General features: G+C 35.2%; 1 protein-coding gene and 1 long non-coding RNA gene across 8 annotated transcripts in view; both read left to right on the top strand.

Annotated features, from left to right (window-relative positions):
- Window positions 1–23,390, top strand: part of LOC127877676 (ovostatin-like) — a 159,253-nt gene that overhangs the window by 40,756 nt on the left and 95,107 nt on the right. The window lies entirely within an intron of this gene.
- Window positions 16,844–20,844, top strand: LOC127877691 (uncharacterized). Its single transcript, XR_008048528.1, has 3 exons — window positions 16,844–16,935; window positions 18,405–18,483; window positions 19,474–20,844. It is a non-coding gene; the product is annotated as an uncharacterized LOC127877691 (long non-coding RNA).

Genomic DNA, 23,390 nt, shown 5'->3' on the forward strand with positions numbered 1-23,390 from the left:
TCACTAGTCAAAACAATATAATATACTTCTCCCGCCAAAGTTTGTGTGCGGGTATATTTGTATCACCATGTCGGTCGGTCGGTCTGTAACGCTGCACAAGATTGTTTTGCGTCGCCAATTGGTCTTTCAGTTTTCTATTCGTCAAAATGAAAGGATATAGATATATTATTTATACTTTGTCGACGTGCAAGACGAAATTTTTTATATGTCGCGATATTCTCTGAAGAGTTACGTGCCCTATAACGTAGACGTCTAATTGCACACGTGTAATACGTGCCCTCTAACGTAGACGTCTAATTGCACACGTGTAATACCTGTCGTGGAATCGTGGCTCAGTTTTCTGTGCATCAGCATGCAACTTTATAGATAAGTTACTCATAAATATACTTTGAAGACGTTATTTTCGTGAAGCTCGTGGTATTCTGGAAAGTGTTGTGTATTTTTTAACTTCGGCAAGTCTTACATTATGTACATGTGTTTCTTTAATCGTCATATTGTCTCTCAGTTTTCAGCGTATCAACGCTCGATTGGATATTGTCGGCTTGGGTACTAATTAACCACCCCGTGTACTTTTAAGTATACTTAAATGTACCCCGGGTACGAAAATTATACTAAAACATCCCCTGCCGATTTAGACCGTACCGAGTTTTATCCCGCCAAAAATCCGTAGCTCTACGTAATGCGAAACAAAATTATCTTAAAAAAACTTACCGCCTCCACATTATTTTTTGAGTATGAGTTTTGAAAATATAGAGGGCATTTTACAAAATATTGACATATAATAAAATTAAATATTTTTTACAAACAAATATATAATATTTAGAATAGCTTCAAATAATTTCAATATCAACGAAAAGATGCAATAAAAATGTGCTTTCCCTTGAGCTCGAAACCGGGACCTCTCAAAACAAAATCTTAGGAGGTACCACTGCACAACGCTGACTTTCGAAAAGTGTAGGGTAGTGTAAGCGTTATGATGGTGATAGTGTTTTGTTCATTCATCAATTAAAGCGTTATAAACGCTTTTTATTTTTTCGATTCAATTTTTTTCATGTAAAAAATCGAACATATCTTTTTTAGCATTTTTTAGTACGTTTCGTCATTTTGATTTTGAATAAAACAAATACAGTCTTTTAAGTCTATGATCTAAGTTTTAGTCCATTTAAATGAACTAATTATTCCATGAACACACCAATAAACTTGTCATATTTTTTACCCATTTTAAGTAACAAATTGCTCCTGCATTTCAGAAAGCAAAGCACTGATATTCCGTGAGAAAGGCTTCAATAAAAAGGATATAGATTTCTCGGCTCAAGATACAGTACTTCCTTTCTCGGAGAAATTGGAAAAGAACGTTCGAAACTTGGTATCAAAGGAAAACCTGTGTGCAAAGCTAGATCGGTTCAGACGTTCCAAGTCTCCAGAAAGTGCCCGAATGATGAAACAACTTTTTCGTAAAGTTGGCATTCTGCCGTAAGAAGTTTCCATATTGCTTCGTAAACAAACGCAAATATGCTGGCGTTATAGTATGGCTTAACAAATGTCGAATTGGTTTCGTTTTAGGAATATGCATTCTGTAGATTTACTTCAAGACCCAAAACGGAAATACTTCTTCGAAATACTCCCTTCATATATACCTCATTGTCGTCATTCCCTTTCGCGCAAAGTGGCATATGTCAGCGAGTGGTGACACTGTTCGTAATCACACATTCAGCGCTGGTTTCAAATGCGGTATCATAGGCGAGCTTGGAATTTATTGTGATATCAGGACAGTTGATAGACTTGTCTGGGGTATTCATTTATGCGCACATAATATCAAAATACTCTGTCTGCTTCAAGTTAAAGATTTTGGTATTCTAGTCCTTTTTTGCATTGTGTATTTTAGTCTAAATTTTATATTCTCTTTTCATTACTGTTCATGGGTTCCTTGTCTTTGAATATCATTATTTTGCATGACTTCATTTTAATCAACTGTCACAATTGTATGTTTAATCAGTTTATTATGTATTTTATTTTTGTATACAACAATAAAGACCAATAAGAGTATGTCATTTATTTCTTATTTACACTATACTTAAAGTTATAACATACATAAAATGGAATTATATACATGACAAAAGATGTTCATATATTTTATTACTGTACATATTTTTTTTAGAGTTTTCATAGGTGCAAGTAGACAGACAGAACAACGCTAATGTAATGGACATCGAAAATCTAAAATAAAATTATTTTCAACAAGAGATGTGTTCGTCAGAAACACAATGTCCCCTACTGCGCCGCTTTTATTTATTTTATTGTTTTATCATTTGGCAGGTACAGATAATTTTTACAAGGGAAGTAATATTTTGTAAAGGGATATAATAAAAAATATTACTTCCCTTGTAAAAATGATCTGTACCTGTCCATGAGATACACATGTATGCCAAATATCAAGTTGATATCTTCAATATTGCAAAAGTTAAGGCCAATGTTAAAGTTTTCGGACGGACGGACAGACGGACAGTTCAAATGCTATATGCCTTCCTACCGGCGGCATAATAAAAAACAGTAAAAGTATATTTTGTGTTGTCTATATATGTGGAATGAATGATTGTGTAAAATATTCTTAAGGCAACAACTAGACATACTTCTATGTGAAAGATAAATTAAAACCCCAAAGGATTGGAAGAGAAGTACAGAATAAAAAATTTCGAGATAAGTGTACAGATTCATACGGTGGCACTAAGGTGACATTACCTGTCCAAAAAATAAAAGACACGAAAACAGAAATTGTGATTTCGGCTCCAAAAAAAGACAGGAAAACAGAAATTGTGTTTTCTGCTCCAAAACCCAAATAATTTTGATCAAATTTTGTGGTCGTAAAAACACCGTGATGCAAACTAATCACTTTTGTTGAATAAAAACGATGTCATTAAGGAAGGGTGACAGGCTGTCAACATGATATATGATTTATCTATATGGGGTTAAAAGTAAATGCTACTTTTCAAAACAAGTCATTGTCGTACGTGCCAATTCATAACTGCGAAACGTTTGTGAATACAATTTTGATTATTATCATTTGAATTGGTGACCTAGGTTTTTACTCTGACTAATTAATGTTGTATGTATCTGAGATTTCGTGAAGACAAACGTTGTCATTAGGTTTCTATACATCTTGTAGATTCAATTATTATTCATATATGTATTCAATTAAGTAATTTGCTGGATTTTAAGTCACACCGACACAGTGAAGGTCATATAGCGACTTTGTGGGATCAAAAAATAAATGTTGATAATGTTCTACTGTTAGGAGGGACATATACGAGATGGTTTGATTACTTTGAAAACATTAACGCAAATTAAGTAGCTGCTGTGAAAGGGACAACCACAACATGTATTTTCGTGTGTAAGGAAAAAGTTAAAAACTGGCATGAAAAGCACGGACGAATTTCATATAAAAACTTTGTAGCGCAGAGAACATTGAGATGTTTACTTTGACATTAAACAAGAGCTGTCAGAGGACAGCGCGCTCGACTATTCGAGTGCTTGACAATATAACGTAAGCCATCATGGAGAGGGGGGTATAATGTGGGTGTGTGGTCATTTAATAGATGATCTTTCAAAAATAAGGGAATTTTTTTATTATTTTTTTTTTTTGGGGGGGGGGGATTCTGGTGTGGGGCATGGTGGATGGTTTGGGTGGAGTTCATTGTGGTTTGTCAGGTAAGTGTTGTTTTGTCAAAGTATGAATCAAATGTGATCATAAATAAGGAAGTTATGGCAATTTAAGCAAAATGTTCAATAATCTAAGTATAAAAGGGGCCATAATTCTGTGAAAATGCTTGATAAAGTTGTCTGCTCTTGTTTATAGATTGGGATCATGTTGGTAAAGAAGTATGCAAAATATGAAAGCAATATGTCAAAGGACATAGAACATATTTGAGGTGGCACGCAAACGTTAACATAGATCTATCAATAATATGCATAATATAAGTATAAAAGGGGCAATAATTTTGTCAAAATGCTTGATACAGTTGTCTGCTCTTGTTTATAGAGTGGGGTCATGTTGGTAAAGAAGTATGCAAAATATAAAAGCAATATGTCAAAGGACATAGGAAATATTTGGGGTGGTACGTAAACTTTAACATTTGCACGCTAACGCTAACGCCAACGCCGGGGTGAGTAGGATAGCTCCACTCTATATATTTCATATATAATAGTCGAGCTAAAATCTAGCGCCTGGTGATTAATTTGTTTCGCCCATATCGCAAACGCAGTTGCTTTCTTAGGAACATAGGAACATACATGGGCTGTATCGGTTAAGTGTAGATAGTTTAGCATTGAACCGATATTTCGTCGCTGTATACACCTTCCATGAGGACTGCGTGTAACTCGGATGCTAATGCCAAAGTGAAAAGACGTTGTCATGGATGAACGCGCTCATCAGAGCTATTTTGTTTGCGAAGGCAGAGTCTGGATGCAAAGTGGTTAAATGCAGTAACGGACTAAATTCTTCGGTATACGTATATGTTACCTATGGGGCAAATTGCAGAAGGCAATAGCCGCCCCCAAAAAGAAACATTTCAATCTAAATAACCAATACAATAAAAATTACACATGTGGAAATTCAAACGAGAAGCACAGTTAGGTTTTACACAATTCAATGGCGATATGAACACTTTCATCTCAGGGCTTTCCCTTGCTCAAACAACTCGCAATGGCGATTATTACAGTGTTTGCTAGTGTATGTATTTTCACGAAGAAAAATTGTTACCAAATATAAAGGGTAAATTTGTAGCCATATCCTTATTTTATATATAGCAGTTAAGACCTGCATCTTAACAACTTACATCAGAGAAGACATTTATGTAAGATCTGTAGACAAATGGTAATATTCTAATAATATGGAATTGGTGCCATGGAATACTTAAGACTTTAGAACCATGAGTACCTTTTTACGCTAAACTCAGACCTTACAACCCATTCTAAATATGTACTTTATATGAGGTATTATCTGAACAGTTCTGCGATATGGTTATAAAATATCCTTTGCTGTGCTTGACTCGTCAGTCAGAAGATACATGGCATTATGGTTATTACCTTTGTCGGCACATCTGTTTCCCTTTTGCTTTTCCTTGTCATGAGCCATAGAACTATTAAAGCTATCAACAAGAAACTCCCTACTAGGTAGATCTCATTGAGTGAAAGCGCAGTGCACAAGATCCGTTTATCTGAATGTCATACTTAACAAATTATTGCTCTGTGTTTATTTGCAAAACTGATTTTCGTTGAGCGTAAAAGTTAAGAGTAAAATCCTTCTTCAGATTTTGTGTAAGTATATTGATCTCATTTAGGGAAAGTACAATGCACAAGGACCATTTCTCTGCATCTCACACGTATGGACATATTGGCCTGTGTTAGTTTTCGTACTCTTGATTGTTGTCCAGAGCATAACTCTGAACATTATGAAAGCTATCATCTAGAAACTTCATAGGTATGTGGATCGTAATCAAGAGAAGTGCTGTGCTCAGGAATAGATACACAGTTAACTTTAATCCACCTAATATCTATACTCATGATTTTTTTTAAAACATACATATGAATGAATACTGTTAAGAAAAGAATGCACAAGATTAACTAAATAATAACAGCTGTATTTCAATTTAACACGGCATTATTATCAATCACCCATCAATCAGACAATTTTACAAATATATGCTTACAATAATGTGGGAAGCAATTAAGTGCCAGTAAGGAACACTGCAAGCACATAGAGAATACCCATTTGAAAGTTCAGTTAAGCAATTTTCCCTGGTATCTTGTTGAGCTGCCTAGCTCTGAACTGCCTTTCAATGTTGAAGGCTTTTTGTACTGTAAGAACTCGAAGAATCATCCACCATGAGACGTGTAACACACACTGGAACAACATGAGGTACGGCGGGAATATCAATATTGTGAAAACCAGGTAGGAGCCTGTCCAACCCAGAGGAATAGTAACAGTAACAATGTTTGCTTTCTTGTCCGAATCCATGTCGCGTGTATTGTTTGCATGAAGTATAGCTATGATATGCAGGACCAGAGGTATTGCATACAAAAGAGAGGTGAATGAGAACCTGGCCGCCTGTCCCGGGAATGCAAACATGACTGACACTGGTCCAAATGTAAGAAATATAATGACATCACCCAATGCCATGTACTTGAAGCCAAGACCTCCAGTGTATAAAAAGCTTCCTGACAATCCACAGAAAAATATTAATGCTAGGTGTTCCATTGGTGCATCGGATATAAAACTCAGACATAGAAATCCAACTATTCCCACTGAGTATAACACCATTCCCAGCCATTGGATTTCTTCTGGATTCAGTATCTTGTCAACGAGCGTTCTGTCATCACTGGATTTATTGTCAATACCTCGCTGGTAATCAACATAAGTGTTGACCAAGTTTCCCGCTGCATGCACAGAAAGTGCAGTCAATAATGTTATCAGAAAAATGATGATGGAGGAACTTCCAAATGTTTTAAATGCCAGAACACTTCAAAGGGCGACTGGTGTAAAACTAGCGGTGAAAGACCATGGCCGAAGAGCAATCAAATACCTGAAATTGATATGATATTCACTGAATAGCATTGCTAACCCAACAATTGAAACACACTGCAATAAAATGAAAACTTTTTAATGTTAGCTTTAATTTTATATATTGTGAGTTTTTATAAGAAGGTTAACAACATAACACAAGTCAGTTCAAAAATACAAACCAATAAACACTTGAATGTTTATTAAACAATACATTAATTTTGTATCCAACATTTTGCTTCAGGAAAAAAGAAGGCTGTAATATTGAACTTCTATAGTATTATAAAGTACATTTACACTTATACACAAACCCTTTTATGACAAAATAATCTTGCTGCAGTTTATTTTTGTTCAAAGATCTCTGGGACAAACCAAACTAAACAAAAATAAATAAATACTCGAAATGCAATATGAGCGTGCACTCTTAAAGGTATGAAGAGTAAAGATGAATTTCCACAAGCTTTAAGTAGGAGCCATCAAACAGCAGGGTTGGTGGATAGTTTTATAGAGCTAACTGCAATGTAATTTTTATGACTGAACAAATTTGTACCAGTAGAATTGAGGTGGTTCGTCACACTACAATTTCGTTATATTTTTGTATTAAATGGGTCGATGTTTTGTCACATTTATAATAAAATACACAGTAAATTAAGATGTGAATAATATAGGGCGAATTGTGCAACCTTTTCAACGCGTCTGTTCATTACGATAGCAAACATTCTTCTGCTTGAAGAGTGTTTGGTCTTAATAGGTGTACATTTTAAATGCCTTTATATGTTAAATATACATACATACATACATACATACATACATACATACATACATACATACATACATACATAACATACATACAAATACATAAGACATACAGACATACATACATACATACATACATACATACATACATACATACATACATACATACATACATACATACATACATACATACATACATACATACTACATACATACATACATACATACATACATACATACATACATACATACATACATACATACATACATACATACATACATACATACATACATACATACATACATACATACATACATACATACATACATACATACATACATACATACATACATACATACATACATACATACATATATACATACGTATATATTACATGCACATACATACATACATACATATGTATATATGCATTAAAGAAAATATAAGTTGAAAGTTAGTAAAGTAACACATGAAATATGAAAAGCAAGAGATGTGTTGGTCAGAAACACAATGCCCCCTACTGCGCCTCTTTGAAGCCAAATATTTGACCTTGAAGGATGACATTGACCTTGACCTTTCACCACTCAAAATGTGCAGCTCTATGAGAAACACATGCATGCCAAATATCAAGTTGCTATCTTCAATATTGCAAAAGCTATGGGCAACGTTAAAGATTTCGGACGGACGGACAGACTGACTGACGGACAGACAGACAGACGGATGGACTGACGGACAGTTCAATAACTATATGCCACCCTATCAAGGGCATGAAAACCCACAAAAAACGAAAAAAAACAACATTAGTGTATATCAGCAACTATCGTATTCTATTGAGATTTTATATGTAGCAGTCTTTGTCATTACATTTAATAAGCTTCTGGCGACTTATGCTTAATTATAATATCCGAGAATACTACAAAAATGTATCAGCCATGACATTGATCTGATTAAATAGAACAAGACCTGTGTTTGTGAAACACAATGCCCCTAATGCGCTTTGAAGCCGCACTGCAGCTATTTTAGAGAAAATTGTGCCCACGGCCCATTTCTTCACCAATAATCAATGAACCGGAACGTAATTCACACTTCATATGTAAATCATGTAGGTAGACTCACATACAAAAATTAACCTCAATATCAGAAAGCGTTGCGGAAAAAACAACAACAGTTTTTATAGAGAACGTTTAACATACCAAAATCCGCTCAATATCAGAAACTGTTGCATAAAACAAACTATAGAAAACGGCCATTATAGAGAAAATTTCCAATTCCAAGGCCCATAACTTCGCCAAAGATTAATGGACCAGAACGAAACTCACACTCAATCTGTATGTTATGTAGGTAGACTCACAACACATACCAAAAATAAACTAAATATCTGAAAGCTATGTGAAAAAAAATCCGCTAAACGGAATGCCTGATGGACTGACAAACAGACGGGCGGACAGTGCGACTGCTATATGCCACCCAATCGGGGGCATAAAAGCATAAAAAGCAGTTTCAAATGTGTTCAGCGCGTAACAGTACTTCATTTTTAACGGATTAAAAACAGTAACAATATTTATCAAATGTATGCACATATTTGCAACAAGCAAGTTGGGTCTTAACAAATAAGAATGGTCCATACACCATTGAGTTGATGTTAAACCAAGGATCTTTCAATAACCATGTTAATTGCAAGATCTTTCGTTTAGCTGACAATCGACCCACGTTCCCAATATCGAGTTCGGTCAAAGTTGACTCTCTTGATGAAACTAATTGAGAAGGTTGTCGGCTCTTTCGGCCCCGTTTTTTTCAGGCTTATTCGGCCCCAATTTCAGGCTCATTCGGCCCAAGTACCAGGCTTTTTCGGCCCCGTTTTTAATTTGAATAAATCGTTGAAAATATGTTGGTCGATACTCTTTAAAACTATGGAATATTGTTTATTACAGTATTATATCATCTTTATTGAAGATTATTCCATTTGAAAAAAAGATTCTCTTGTCTTTTGCTTCAGGCATGTCGTCGTCGAAATGAGGCGTTATTATAGACTAGATACAAGAGTCTGAGACGGCTTTGACAATAAAACAAACTATAAATTTATTTCCATTACATATATTTGGATAACTGTAAAGTGAAAACAATAAGGAATACACACGTCTCAACAAAAACAATACAGTTTCGTATTTACTGCACATAAATTGTTATTTTATTAATAAGTTCAATTACATCATCATCATAATCATCATCATAATAATCATCATTCATCATCATAATCACCATCATCATAATAATAATCGTCAGCATCATAATAATCATCATCATAATAATCGTCAGCATCATAATAATCATCATCATACTAATAACCATCATCATCATAATCGTCATAATAATAATAAACATCATCAAAATCGTTATCATCATGATAATCATCATCATAATAATAATCATCATCATTATCATTACAGCATAATCATCTTCAGCAAAACATTATGTTCAACATCATTATAATAATAACGAGGTACACATAAACGCTTTCCGTCGCACGCTGCATCTCCACATATCGTACTTCTTTGTCTGCTTCTGTAAACGGAAAAATGTAATTGTAACGGATAAACAAATAAATAATATCCCCCTCTTTTCCCTTAAATATTCTGTCGCGGAAATGCCTACAACGTGTTTGTAAATTTTGTCATTAATCACGTTACAAAATAAGGGAATCTGCACATAACATAAGTGATTTATAAATTGACACTAATGCGAAACTGTTATTGTTTCATAGACAATTATCAATTTATTTTCATAAGCATGCAAAGTAACAATTTTTATTCTAATTGACATCAAACACTTGTTCCTGGTGTGGTACACATTGTTAATGCATTAAACAGATGTTGTTTTCTTTTATTACTCCGACCCCGGCATTCATTATCGAATAAAGCCATTGTCTAGCACACCCGCACCTATGCCAGGTTTTATGACCAGGTTGTTAAATACATGTGTGATATGTATTCGGATCAACAGGTAACAGAACAGAACAGAACAGAACAGAACAACTCTTTATTTTACACCCAAGTATACAAGGTATACAATAACGGCAACATAACAAAAACGAGTTTTACAGTATTTTCAGGTTCAAGGTGGGAACAGTTTTAGGACAGCTAATATTAGTGTTAGGTAGTGTTACTATTAAAAATTAAAAAGGGAACTATTAAATGGGAGTTCAAACACATACAGTGTTTACAAGTTCTTTTGGAGGGGGGGGGAGTGACATATTATCTTTACCTGTATATATGCAATAATTAATCAATATCAAAAGTACATCGAGATAAGAAAAACACACAACAAACAAACAAACAAATTAGATGAACACAATACGTAATAAACAATAAATCTATCTATACAAAGCAATGCAATGACAAAACAAATTTTATATATTGTATAGTAGCATGTAGCCCGGGAGAAATTAATTATTTCTTTCTCGGTTCAGGCTGACGAGTACAATCAAAGTACTGACAGTACTGGAATGACGATGCTTTTGAGAGGATGGATATAAAAGCATCAAGTTAAGTTTATCTACATCACCACAATCACCACAATTGTGTATGTTGGTACGAAAAAAAAATTTGGTACAAAAATTTTGCGAAAAAAATTTGGGTATGAAAACAAATTTGGGTACGAAAAAATATTTGTTCCTGGAAGGCAATAGTATGAATACACATTTCGGAAGCGGTAATGCGGTCCTACCTACGCGCGTCAAAATGTAAGCGAAATATGTACTCAAGTCTGTCAGGAATGATTGAATTAACGAAGAAAATCGTGTATTGATGTAAGTTTTTTAAGAAATGTGCAGAAAATATATTAAACAAGAGCTGTGTTTGTGAAACACAATGCCCCCTGCTGCGCAGCTTTGAACCCATATATTTTACCTCTCACCTTGAAGGATGACCTTGACCATTCGACACTCAAAATGTGCAGCTCCATGACATACACATGCATGCCGAATATGGAGTTGCTATCTTCAATATTGCATAATTTGACCTTTGACCTTGAAGGATGACCTTGACCTTTCACCAATCAATATGTGAAGCTCTATGAGATACGCATGCACGCCAATATTGAAAACGTTATGGCCAATGTTAAAGTTTTGGGACAGACAGACAGACGCTTTATATTTGACATTTGACCTTGAAGGATGACCTTCCCCTTCTCCTTTCACAACTGAAAATGTGCAGCTCCATGAGATGCACATGTATGCCAAATATCAAGTTGTTATGTTCAATATTAAAAAAGTTATGGCCATTAAAGTTTTTGGACGGACGGACAGACTGACACACTGACTGACTGACTGACAGTTCAACTGATATAGGCCACCCTACCGGGAGCATAAAAAGCAATGGCGATATTTTTCTCAGCCACATAATTGTTAATAGTTTAATATCACAAAATGAAAGTGAAAGTAGAACTGTCAAAAATGACAACCTGTCAACGTGTTGTTTTTGCTGGCACGAGAGGGCGATTACACTCAATGTGTTCACATTTTGACCATAGGCTTTGTCAATGACCTTTATAGTATGGGTAGCTTTGATATTATTTATTGCTATCATGTAACTGCATGATTGTGTATATGTTTACAATACACAAAGCATAAATAATGATATAAATATACTGATTGAGCTCATAATAATCTGAGAACTATAGCCAGGTCAATTAGGGACTTAAAATACAATTTTGTGTCCTGATTTCATGAAGAAATTACCATGCATGTCCTAGATTTCAAATTCAAGGCCCTGGTGTGACACATTGGTAGCATTACCGTTAAACTGTTACCAGGCTTATGAAATTAGTTTTTATTGAACTATGTAAGGAAATCTAAATCAGGCACTGATTTTTCTTGTTTTAATACAGTCATAGAACAGTTGTGGCCTCTGGGTAATGACCAATTTTTGCTTACTTGTCACACCCTTTAAACTTTCCACACGTCTATAATAGCAAATCTGGATTTAGGCGATCTTCAATGGTACATTTAAACTTTAGCTCTGTAACAAGAGTGCTGGTAAAGTCCAGTCACATATTTAAATCTAGGCCATGTCAAAATCAAAGTGTCAAAGACAAATGAAAGATGCGTTCATTAATTATTGTCCAGTTGTTTACTACTGCTGTAAGTTTTTATATAATATGACTGATGAACATCATGTGAGAGAAAATTCACATTATCATTGTATATCAGGTTTAGCAACCTTTTAGCTAGCAAAGTATGCTAGTTTTCAATGTCGCTTTTGGGGATCGAACCCGTAGGGCTTTTAGGAAGATTCTGAAATGTTCGATCCCTCGAGAGCAACCAAACCAAAAATTAAGTCAAATATTGCCGACTCGGTTTTTTGAGTCGGTTCATGAAGGATAATGGAGCTTGATTGGTCATTGTCGGCTCTGGTACTACTTACATGTACCCCGGGTACTATTAAGTATATTTACATGTACCCTGGATACTCTAAGTATACTTACATGTACCCCAGGTACGGTAAATAAACGTAATTGTACTCGGTCCATATTAGACTGTACCCGAGTTGTATTCGCGCCGTAAATCCGATGTCGTAAAACGCGCAACCGATTATCTTAAACACACTTCTCTTAAAAAAACACTGCATCAACATGCTTTTTGAGTATGTGTTCCGATAATATAGAGGCCATTCTTCAGAAAATTGACATAAATGTGTATATATAATAATTACAAAAAAATAGTCGACAACGACTGATTTAGGGTTAAATTTCCCGGGTACATTTAAGTATATTTACCGTACCCGGGATACATGTAAGTATACTTAAGAGTACCCGGGGTACATGTACGTAGTACCCGAGCCGACAATGAACAATCGAGCGATACTGGAAGGTGCAACATCTCTCACGCCCCCTAGCATCGCCTTTAGCAGTATTCAATTCTCAACGGGAAAGTGCTGGAGTCATTGATCCCGAGGGACAAGAAAAACAATTGATTAACGTTCGAAATAAATAATTTGATTAATGACAATTCTGTTATTTGAGCCAGGTCACAGGAAAAGCGCAGTCAAATCAATATCCAATTAAATTATTTGTTATTGTCAGAAAAACGCTTTTAAGGAAACAGCTTTCAAGCGACTGCTGGCTGATCTAGATCAAAACTGGCCACAATCGCCTTAACCCTTTGCATGCTGGGAAATTTGTCGTCTGCTAGAATGTCGTCTGCTGAATTTGTAAAATAAGCATTTTCTTCTTTTTTTTTTCAAAGAATACTATCAGAATAGCAAACAGTTTGGATCCAGATGAGACGCCACGTTCTGTGGCGTCTCGTCTGGAACCAAACTGTTTGCAAAGCCCTTTAAAATTCGGTCATGCACTGAAAGGGTTAATGTCTCTTTTACTGTGACACAGTTCATTTAACTTTAAAATGATAAAAAGTACTAACACTAAGTTTGAAATCAATGTTAAATCTCAGGACAGCTTGGTGATCTGCAAATCCCCGATGAAATGTTGATATCGAGTATCATAGTCATTCAATAAGTCGCAAAATGCTCGAATACAATTTATAAAGCACAATGTGACTTATATTGATAACTAAAAATACCAGTAATCAGTATGCCAGTTTTGCCGTGTCAAGCTGTTACGATCCAGAGATCAGAAAGTCCTTCATTCACATCGAGTATATATCCTTCGAATTCCAACTATTGTTGTCATAAGCGGAGATTTAGTGAATAAATAATTCATATATCCTAAATGACAGCTTCTAAATAGCGAAACAAGCCAATGTATGCAGTAAGAAAGTTTTTAATCGAAACTCTCATTAAGGCGGCCATTGTTGAATGTTGAAACACGAACGACAACTCTATGTTATCAATGCTAGGATCCTACGCAGTGGCGTATGCCCAAGGGAAGTAACTGAAAAATCGAGTTATCTCAATCGGACTGGCTCGGTCTTTTACATAGATGGCCATTGTGAATTTTTTTAGGTGATTATCAAACCTTGGACGCTGCTGTTCCAGCATCGTCAAAAATGAGCGTTCGAATGGGAAAGCGTGTCAGCAATTATCGGATTTTAAGCTAAGGGACGGAGTTAACCGTTATAGCAGGTAGCTTTTAGCTCGACTATTATATATGAAATATATATAGTGGAGCTATCCTACTCACCCCGGCGTCGGCGTTAGCGTTAGCGTTAGCGTCTGCGTTAGCGTGCAAATGTTAAAGTTTTCGTACTACCCAAAATATTTTTTTTGTCCCTTGACATATTGCTTTCATATTTTGCATACTTGTTTACCAACATGACCCAACCTATAAACAAGAGCAGACAACTTTATCAAGCATTTTGTCATAATTATGGCCCCTTTTCTCACTTAGAATATGCAGCAAATGTTAAAGTTTGCGTACTACCCCATTTATTTTCATTGTCCCTTGACATATTGCTTTCATATTTTGCATACTTGTTTACCAACATCACCCAGCCTATAAACAAGAGCAGACAACTCTATCAAGCATTTTGTCCTAATTATTGCCCCTTTTATACTTAGAATAGGCATAATATTGATAAATCTATGTTAAAGTTTGCGTACTACCCCAAATATTTCCTATATCCTTTGACATATTGCTTTTATATGTTGCATACTTGTTTACCAACATCACCCCAACCTATAAACAAGAGCAGAAGACTGTATCAAGCATTTTGACATAATTATGGCCCCTTTTACACTTAGATAATTGAACATTTTGCTTATCTTCATATCTTCTTTATTTATGATCACATTTTATGATTACTTTGACAAAACCACACTTACCTGAATACCACAATGGATTCCACCCTACCCCACGCCCCCTACCCATAATCCCTTCCCCCCCAACCTCCCCCCCTCCAATTTCTTTTAAACATCATCTCATAAATTACCACACCCCACATTATACCCCTCTCACCCCTACCCCCCCCCCCCTACCCCCCCATTTTTTTTTAAACATCATCTAATAAATTACCACACCCCACATTATACCCCCTCTCACCCCCACCCCACCCCTACCCAATTTTTTTTTCCTTTTTTTAAACATCATCTAATAAATTACCACACCCCACATTATAACCCCCTCTCACCCCCTACACCCCCACCCCCCCCCCCCAAAAAAAAATAAGTATTTTTTTTTCCTTTTTTTATTTTTGAAAGATCGTCTAATAAATTATTGAATATGAACAAATTCCCCATGATTGCTTACGTTATACTGTCAAGCACTCGAATAGTCGAGCGCGCTGTCCTCTGACAGCTCTTGTTAATAATATAAGCTTAGTATGTAATTTGAAGTGCTTTATCATTTTTTAAATTATGGTATTTAACTGTATTGTATTAGGCTAATTTTTTTTCCTCCCTTGAAGGCTTGAGAATGTCGAAGTTGACATTGCTATTTTATGTAAAATGGTCACAAACATTGTATTAAATAAAAATAAACAGGAAAAACTCCGTTACTGGGAAATCAAAACGGATCAGCAACATGCATATAATACATTGAGGATGGTTTTCATATGTAAACTTTGGAAGATCAGGAGGCATTGGCCTGGGTTGGAAACATACTGGAAATTTCACACTCAAGAGAATATGAGGATTTAGGAACTGTTTACCAAGTCTATTTAGAAAACAGATGCTTATGAGATAGATAAAGGGTGGGGTGGAAAAAAAAGAAAGAAAGGAAAGAAAATAAAAACAAAAAAACACACTTATGATAGTAATTGGATGAAATGGTAGTGGAGTAGTGTGGCATTACAATCGTTTAAAACATTTAAGAATTATATTTATTAATTTGCACACTTCTTTAAGATGTGGCGTTGACGTTGTAGATAGAATTGTTTTAATAGTAAGGCTTGAGATTTGTGTATTGATTACGCTTAAATACTGTTCTCTTTGTGTTTGGAAGAAGGGGCAAAATAGAAGCAATGTTCTTCACTTCCAACCTGGTCATTTGTACATTTTGTGCATTTTCTTTCAGTGTACGGGGTGCCATCATATCTGCCTGTTTCGACTGGGTGGTTATGGTTGGCCATTCTGATTTTGAAAAGGCTGCTTCGCTCATGCTGAGAAAAGAGTATAAGGTATTTTTCTAGTTCAATGTTCTCTTTGAATATTCTGTATGTTCTGGTTTTATTTGAGTTAGTGAGACTTTTTTGCCATGTAGCTTTATCTTGCTCTATTAATATGTTTTTAATTTTATTATTTATTTTTATATTAGTGTTCAATTGGTCTTGGTTGTGCCATAAATCTATGCAACCTGTTGCATTGAGAATTTCTTTTATTTTATTTATCTATTTGAAGTTGTTGTCAGGGAGATTCATCATATAGTTATATATCTGCGCTGCAAACTTATTTTGTTTCTCGTTAAGTATTCTAGTCCAGAAAGATATCATTTCTGCTTGAATAGTAATTGATATTGGGTACCTGCCAAGCTCTCCATGTAAGAAAGATATAGGTGTTGAAGCTTTAGCATGTGTGATTTTCTAAAAAATTTATTGTGGATTCTTTCAAGTATATCAATGTTTTCAAACCAAATATTTCAGATCCGTAGGTCAGGATTGGAAGCACAGTGTGGTCGAAAAGCTTTATAATGAGGTCGATTGGGAGGCTTGAGTTTTTTGCCCTTGTGAAAAGTAAGTGCATGGCTTAGGTTGCTTGTTCTGCTATATGTTTGCGTGCTTTAAGAAATGATCCAATGCTTGAAAGAGTGAGACCAAGATAATGATAGTCTGTTATTTCAATTGGTGTGTTATCTATGTAAAAATGGAAGTTTTGTAATTGTCTTGCTCCAAATATTATTATTTTAGTTTTGCTATAATTAATGTTTAAGTGCCAGTTGTTGCAATATTCATAAAAAGTGTTCAAGCTATTTAGGAAGTCAATTGGGCAATCTGAAAGTAATACAGTGTCATCAGCATAGAGTAAAATAAGAAGTTTAAGCCACAATGTTAGGTCTAATGGGTCTTTTGACTCTACACCAACAGAACCGTTCAGATGCAAAGATGCTTGCATATCATTCAGGAATAAAGAAAAGAGAAGTGGGGAAAGTTTTTTCCTTGTCTGACTCCAATTTCTGAAATAAATGTAGAAGAGAAAGTGCCATTGTGTGAGATACAGGATTTAATATTACTATACATGTTTAAAATTATATTAAAAAATTTACCATTTATTGAGTTTTTAGAAGCTTATGCCAGAGGCCTACTCTCCATACCTTATCGAAGGCCTGCGAGAAATCAATAAATTCACAATAGAGTTTTTTTTCGTTTTTTAAGGATTTCTATTAAAGAGTGAAGTGTAAAAATATGGTCACTGCAAGAGTAGCCTTTTCTGAACCCTGCTTGATTTTCATCAACTAGATTGTTGTTTTCCAAGAATTGAGTTAATCTTTGATTTAGTACAGAGGTGGACAGTTTTCCAAGACAGCTTAATATTGTTATTGGTCGATAGTTATTGAGATCTTTAGGGTCGCCTTTGTTTATAAAAATTGAGATGATTGTACCTTCAAGCCATGTTTAGGGTATAATCCCAGTATCAATTATACAGTTAAACAGTTTACAATAAAAGGGTATTAGGATTTCTTTGGTTGATTTAATATATTCATTAAGGATATTATCTGAAAGGCTTGAGGCTTTAGAGTTTTTTAGGTTATTTATGCATTTATTTATTTCATGTTCAGTAAGTGGTGCGTTAAGGTACATATTTGAGTCATTTGTGGTGTGTATATCATTTTGAAAACGGTCATCATTAATTGTATTTGTATTTTTGATTTTGAAGTGCTCATAGAATTCATCAATAGAGGGTGCTTTACTTACTTTGGTTTTAGGTTTCAAGGAGTTCAAAATTTTCCAGTATTGTTTTGGGTTTTTCTCATTTAATGTAAGTTTTGAAGAAGTGTTTTCATTATGTTTGTTAATGAATATATTCATTGTTCTTTTGTATTGCTTACTTGCATTTTTTAATCTTAATTTGTTGTCTTTGTTTTTATTTGTTGTATATTCGTCTTTAGCATAATGGTAGTTTTGCCTGGCTTGCTAGCATTGTGGTCCGAACCAGGGTTTATAATTGGGCTTATTTACTATATGATTGTTTCTAAATTTTTCAGGGAACGTTTGAAGTGCTGTGTTGTGAAAAATGGACTATAATTTGCTGGTTATGAATTCAACTGTTTGTGTGGAATGAGGGTAGATGTTAAGTTGTGATATTAGATTGTCTATGTCTGCCATGTTAATGTTTTGCTTAAACTGGTTTTCCATACCTTGTTTCCAGGCTGGATGATGAGATGTTGTTTTAGTGTCTTGTTTTGGCATTTGGTTGTTCAATATTTTAAAGGTCCATGTAAGAGCACTGTGTCCATCAGAGAATGGGGGATCTGTTTCTGTTCTCAAATTATTTAATATATTGGAAGCAATCGGCTGTTGCAATGACATAATCAATTACAGACTTATCTCGGAAAGTGAGGGCACCTGAATTTTTTATCTGCGTTTAGCCTTCCATTGATGAAAAAAAATGTTACTGTTTTTACAGATATCAAGCAATCGGAACCCATGCAAATTTGTTTTTTTGTCTAGGGAAACCCTTGTAAGTGGAACTGACAAATTTTCAAGGATAACACATTTATCGAGTTGTTGTTGAATTTCTTCGTCAATATCAAACAAATTATTAAGGTGTGGGTCAGAGCGTATAAAATCCTTCATTGAACCTGTTCGAGCATTTGTGTCGCCAGCTATGCAGACATATCTAAAGTTACTACATTTGTCATTGATTTCATTTTCTAGAACGTTAAACAAGTCGTCGTTAAAAAAACCTTGAATTTTCTGGTGGCAATACAGTGCACCTAGTAAGATATCTTCATCTAGTTTCGATAAGTTTTTGGATATGGTAACCCAGAGTATGTATTCTGAGTTATTTGGGACGACATGAACATATTGGCTAATATTGTCTTTTACATAAATACCAATGCCTCCTGATTTTCTCCTGTACTTTTGCAACCTGTGTTTTGATATAAAATGGAAACCATTTAGATCAACAATGTCATAATCATCAAGATGTGTTTCTGAAATACAAAACAAGTCAAACATATTTACAAAGTCAACAAAATCAGGGTAATTTAAACGTTTTTTTAGGCCACTTTCATTCAAGCAACATCATTTTAAATATGTTTCTGGTTTCAGGTTACACAAGGTGCCTCTCCCCCCTTGGGCTTATTTTGGAGAGTTCGAGAGATTTTCACAGTTCGCGTTTTGGTGATGAACATTGTTTCCATCCGTGTTTGTGTGAACAGTTGGGGAGTTCTGGAATTAACACGTGTTGAAGATCGATCAGTGTTTGCGTGGGTATTTGTTGACTTTGATGTCCATGGGCGCTGGAAAGCAGATTCCCCCGAGGCAGACGATCTTTGGCTAATCGGGGCATGTGTGCGTCTTCTTGCTGGAGCAGGAGATTCAGACTGAGGACGCCTGGAAGTGTGTTTATGTTCATTTGAAGACGAGCTCATTGTGTTGGTGTGGATACCATGAACTGTAGGATTCGAGGCTCCTTCAGATTGCTCTTTGGACTGTGTATTGTGGACTTGACTATGCTGCGTGACCTTTGGAGTGGGCACCTTATGCCAGAAGCGGGCCTATGTTGCACATTGTATTGGCGGGGTTTCGTAACAAGTGATTGGTGACTATAGTTGCCGTTTGGAGGGTGGTGGGCATTTGTCATGATTCTGTCACCATTCAGGACTTCGCTCCAATCAGGAAACATGTCTGCCACAACATGACCATCTGCTACTATCTGTGCAGGATATACAATGCTTATTTTGCTATTTGGGTGCAAACCACGGAGTCTTTTTAGCTCTGGCCATAAATTTTTTCGAGCATTCACAATCTCTTTAGGATAGTCTCTGTTTATGTTAAATGGTATATTTCTTAATTTATATGCATTTGCCAATACAATCTCTGTATCTCTAAAGTCTAGGAAATAAACGATGATAGCTCTGGTGGAATTCGGGCGGAATCTACCTAGTCTTTGTGCTCTAGGAATTGAAGGGCATGGGTCAATTTGAAGATTGTCTTTTAGGAACCTGGCAATTGTGGAATGACAGTCTTTACCTTTCATTTCGGCTTTACCACCTATAATAAGGTTATTTCTCCGGCTTCTAGCCTCCAGATCAATTGACTTCTATTCGAGTAATCTCAATCTAACGTCATGTTGGTATACTGAATTTTCTAGTGATTTCACTCGGTTGTGTAAGCTCAAGCAGTCATCAACTTTCTGTTCAATACAGCTCATCCGTGCAAACATTACAGACAGTTTATCGTCCATACATAGATTTTCATATTCATGTTGTGAGATTGAATGCTCCTCACCTTGAGTACTTTGACTGCCCGTGTTTACTCGTGCCCGTTTTCTGTTGGCCGCCATTTCTTTGTTTGCTAATACTTTGAATAGGTTTTCTGTCACAAACACATCATGCTCACCGCTCATATACGAGCTTTTATTGTTAGAGTGATCAATTGTGCACACTTTATTCAAAGCTATGAAAATATTATACAATGTTTGTCTTGGTTATGTAATTTGTTAAATTTTTCACGACAGTGAAAAAAAATGTCGACCATCTTTACCGGAAGTGAAATTAATAGGTAGATTATAAATAGTAGATTTAAGATTATAAATATAAATAATCTTACAGAAGAATTGTGTCCGTAAAATTTTAACTGACAATAAAATAAATAAATAAAAAATTGGCAAATTATAACCATGTCAACGATTTTACTATTTTAATATATGTAAAAGCTTCCATACTGTGCACCTCAGACTTAGCCATCGACAGTTTGAAATAGTAGATAGGTGGCTCGTACAATTTAAATTATACTCGACATTTTTTGTCCAGTTCAACGGCGACACTCATTTGCATGTTATTTTATATATATATATTTTTTACGTAATCAATACCAACAAGTTTATTGCAGATTTTTACCAATCGTACGCAAACCGGCGACATTTCACATCCTGATGCAGATGTTGTTGAAATATAAAAATACTAAAATCATCTGTGAAGCAATGACTTATTGCCACGGGGAAAATTAACATTCCCATTTGTGTCTTTGGCCGACATGACAAAACAGACGAAAGCTGCCATTTTTAGATACCATAAATCTAATAACGCAAAGCGTTACAACAGTCTATGTCGTAAAATACGTAGGCTAAATCAAACTAAATCATTTAATAAATAGGTGCGCAGCAAATTTGTTGCTGCGGGCGCAAAATAAAAATAAAAATATTTTTATTTCGTTTTTAGATTCTTAGGTGCGGCGAATCCAGCGAACATTAAATCAATATGTTGTGGCCTAAGTAAACTTGGTAAAAGAATTAACCATTATCATGAAAAAAAACCATTAGCAAATCAATAAGTAAACAATTGGCAACAATTATCTGTGCTACCAAAGTATGTTGAATGCGTAAACTTATATTTCCATTGATATAAACAAAAGATTGATAAAAAAAAACGAAAAATACCACAAATCATATCATCCTATGGTGCCATCCACTCCCATAGATTCATCTACTCCAAGTGATTTTCTATGACATTTTTTACATTTTAAATTACAGTGCATTGATCTTTATTTTGAATTTATTAAAATATCAGAAAACTAACAAACACAGATAAATAATCAAACAAGAGGGCCCTATGTCGCTCACCAGTGAACTGTAGAAACTACATTAAACCTGTTATGTGTAGATTTTGTGATATATGTGTAATTACATTTTTGTCTGCGTTTTTTACTATCTGTGACACATAATATTTCACTATCATTCTGAGAACCTAGGTTCTAACCAGAACTTATGATCCCAAATGAAATCTTGGGTTCTCATGAAAACTTAGGATATCCGGGAGAACGACGCGAAAAGCTGTTGAGAACCTAGGTTCTTGTGAAAACCTTGGATATCAAACGAGCACTTTGGTTCTCAGAATTAGAACCTAGGTTCTCATGAAAAACCTAGTTTCTCATGAGAACCTAAGTTCTATGTGTCTATGTGCGTCGTCTCGCCGAGATCTAAGGTTTTCAAATGAGAACCTATGTTCTCATGAAAAACCTAGTTTCTCATGAGAACCTAGGTTCTCGTGAAAAACCTGGTTTCTTGGGATTTCATAATCCTAGTTTCTCATGAGAACCTAGGATCTCATGAAAAACCTAGTTTCTCATGAGAACATAAGTTCTATGTGTCTATGTGCGTCGTCTCGCCGAGAACTAAGGTTTTCAAATGAGAACCTATGTTCTCATGAATACCTTAGTTTCTAATGAGATTCTAGGTCCTCGAGCGTAAACTAAGGTTTTCAAATGAGAACATAGGTTCTCATGAAAAAACCTAGTTTCTCATGAGAACCTAGTTTCTCATGAAAACCTAGTTTCTTGGGATTTCATAATCCTAGTTTCTCATGAGAACAAATATTCTCATGAAAAACCTAGTTTCTCATGAGAACCTAGGATCTCATGAAACACCTAGTTTCTCATGAGAACCTAGGTTCTCATGAGAAAACTAGTTTCTCATGAGAACATAGGTTCTCATGAAAAACCTGGTTTCTTGGGATTTCATAAATCTAGTTTCTCATGACAACCTAGGTTCTCATGAAAAACCTGGTTTCTTGGGATTTCATAAACTTAGTTTATCATGAGAACCTAGGTTCTCATGAAAAACCTGTTTTTTTGGGATTTCATAAACCTAGTTTCTCATGAAAACCTAGGTTCTTATGAAAAACCTATTTTCTCATGAGAACCTAGGTTCTCGAGCGTAAACTAAGGTTTTCAAATGAGAACATAGGTTCTCATGAAAAACCTTGTTTCTCATGAGGACCTAGGTTCTCATGAAAAACCTGGTTTCTTGGGATTTCATAATCCTAGTTTCTCATGAGAACCTAGGATCTCATGAAAAATCTAGTTTCTCATGAGAACCTAGGATCTCATGAAAAACCTAGTTTCTCAAGAGAACCTAAGTTCTATGTGGTTATGTGCGTCGTCTCGTAGAGAACTAAGGTTTTCAAATGAGAACCTATGTTCTCATGAAAAACCTAGTTTCTCATGAGAACCTAGGTTCTCGAGCG

The sequence above is a fragment of the Dreissena polymorpha genome, chromosome 4, assembly GCF_020536995.1.
Source record: "Dreissena polymorpha isolate Duluth1 chromosome 4, UMN_Dpol_1.0, whole genome shotgun sequence".
NCBI classification, from domain to species: Eukaryota; Metazoa; Mollusca; class Bivalvia; order Myida; family Dreissenidae; genus Dreissena; species Dreissena polymorpha.